Consider the following 2,649-nt stretch of genomic DNA (forward strand, 5'->3'; position numbering starts at 1 on the left):
TGTTGCATATCTGAATGTACTTCAGAAGGTTATAACTATATTCCAAAAATATTCTGTTTCAACTTTAATTCCACGTGTAATATTCTTATACGGTGCTTTGTATCTATGAGAATTTCAGCTTGTATTCCTAGGAATTGGGGTTAACTGCGTATTCGTTCTAGTCATGTACCTATATACTTTCTCAGGGGTCATGGGGACAAAGCCATAAAAATTATCGATATGAGTTCCTAGGAGGGGAATGTGTTGTTTAAATGTCCTTGCAAATGATTCCTTTCTGTGGAAACTGATCTTTGAACTTTAGATATTTTTTCTATGGTCATTAAGTCTATTTTTCATATTTCGTAGGTTGTTGAGAATGGTAGTCCCGCTGAGAGGAAAAACTGGTTTCCTGATATTGAACCATTTTTTAAGCTTCTTGGTTACGAAAACATCCCTCCATATCTAAAGGTCAGTGGCGTACTACTGCAGATTCTTCTCCTTATACTGTGGACTCACGAATGATATGTGGAGTGCATCTGGTATCGGTATCTGTATAACTTGTGTTCTTGGTAACTTTATTTTTTTGCAGGGTGCTCTTAGAAAGACCATTGCTGCCTTTGTTTATGTCTTTCCAGAAATGAGGGACACTATCTGGGCTTTTCTTGAGCAGTATGATCTACCTGTTGTTGTGGGATCACCAGTTGGAAAGAGTGACCAACCTTCTCAGGTAAGTGCTTCAAGGGGATAGTTAGTAGTAGCTATTTTAACTCTACTTCTTTAGTTAATATTTCTATTATTATTGAGAATTTATTATAATTTTATGTTTCTGCATTTATTTTCTAACATTTTGTACTTTGGCGTTAAAGACGGGCTGTCATGTTGCAAAGATATCATTGTTTAGCTATGTAAAGTTGGTGTTAGTAACACAAAAAAAAAGAAGATTATTTGTCTAATTCCTGCAACAACTTCATGTGATGAAAATTTCCTTTTTCATTTATTTCGCTAAGACTCACATAACGCATTGTGCTGTGTTCAGGATAGCTAAAACTTGTAATATCACGTGTTTTCTGATGCTGCATTTGCTTTTCCAGGTGGAGAGTATCTTTAGCGTATCTTTAAACCTAATGCCAAAATCCGTTTATATGCAGGTCTATGATATGCAGTTTGAGTTAAATGAAGTGGAAGCAAGGAGAGAACAATATCCTTCAACAATATCTTTCCTTAATCTTATAAACGCTCTGATTGCTGGAGAGAAAGATATGACTGATCGTGGGCGTAGGTAGTAGCCTTAGATTGTTGTATATCTCCATGACGCATTAGTCTTTGTATTTTCTTGGTCTAATGTTTATATGTATACTTTTGTAGATTTATTGGCATCTTCAGGTTTGTGTATGATCATGTATTCACCCCTTTTCCTCAGAGGGCATATTCAGATCCTTGTGAGAAGTGGCAGTTGGTTGTGGCATGCCTTCAACATTTTCACATGTAAAGTCCTGCTTCTGTGCTCTGTCTTGCGAGTTTTAGCAGAAATGATGACATGTTTCTACTTGTTTAACTTCCCTTAGTGTTCCTACCTTTTGTAAATTCCATCACTTTTTATTTAGGGCTCTAATAATGTTGAAGACTGGATTAACATTTTTCTGTATTTCACTTCAGGATCCTAAGCATGTATGACATTCAGGAGGAGGATCTTGATGGATTTACTGAGCATCCACAGTTTTTGGTGTCGGTAGAAACATCATCACTGCAAATGCAGCTACCAATTATAGAATTACTTAAAGTACTAACTCAACTTTTTGTTTTTTTTTTCTTGTTCCACAGACAATCCTCATCTCAAACAGGCATGCAGTATACAGTATATAATTTCTTCCACGTTTTTGTTTGTTTGTCAGGATTTCATGAGTGGGAAAGCTCTTTATAGGAACCTCATGGGTATCCTTCAAGTTGGAGTCAATTCCATCATTAGCGAGCGATTGAGTAAAACTTATGGGAAGATCTTAGAAAAGGCTGTACAACTTTCTTTAGAAATCTTACTGCTCGTCTTTGAGAAGGATTTGCTTGTTTCCGATGTTTGGCGTCCTCTGTACCAGGTATTTGGCTGTTCTTAGGTGTATCTGAGCTTTGTTTTGTATATCGTCAAGTCGTTCAAACTCCTTAATATGTGGTAGAGATTGTTATATGTGAGAATGCAGTTATATAAGTTTTTTTTTCCTTCAAAAAGTATTCATAGGTCTACCTGAATGCACTGTCAGAGCTTTCCTTAGATTGTCAATCATAAGCTACTAGACTAATAGAAACCAAATAGTATTCTTCCTTCCAACCTTAAGTTAATTTATTTTGACCAATATTGGGTTGTGGTGTAAAATGTGAAACTAGACTCTCTTGTTAATTTGGCTATTGCGTGGAAACTTTTGGTATTAGTGATAGTTTGAACAACAAGTTTTTCTATAAAGCACAATCAGCATGCCTTCCCTGATTTTGTGTTAAGGCACAAGATGGTCAATAATGTTAACTTTGTTATTGCTGCAGCCTTTGGATATAATTCTCTCACAAGATCATAATCAAATTATTGCCTTGTTGGAGTATGTCAGATATGATTCTCTTCCTCAGATTCAGCGATCTTCAGTCAAAATCATGAACATTTTAAGGTGGTAACAAATTTCGTTTGAG

General features: G+C 35.8%; 1 protein-coding gene across 4 annotated transcripts in view; it reads left to right on the plus strand.

The window, feature by feature from the left end:
• The window catches only part of LOC104761076 (nuclear pore complex protein NUP205-like), a 23,068-nt gene that overhangs the window by 10,310 nt on the left and 10,109 nt on the right, over positions 1–2,649 (plus strand). The window lies entirely within an intron of this gene.

This window comes from Camelina sativa, chromosome 18 (assembly GCF_000633955.1).
Source record: "Camelina sativa cultivar DH55 chromosome 18, Cs, whole genome shotgun sequence".
Taxonomy (NCBI): domain Eukaryota; kingdom Viridiplantae; phylum Streptophyta; class Magnoliopsida; order Brassicales; family Brassicaceae; genus Camelina; species Camelina sativa.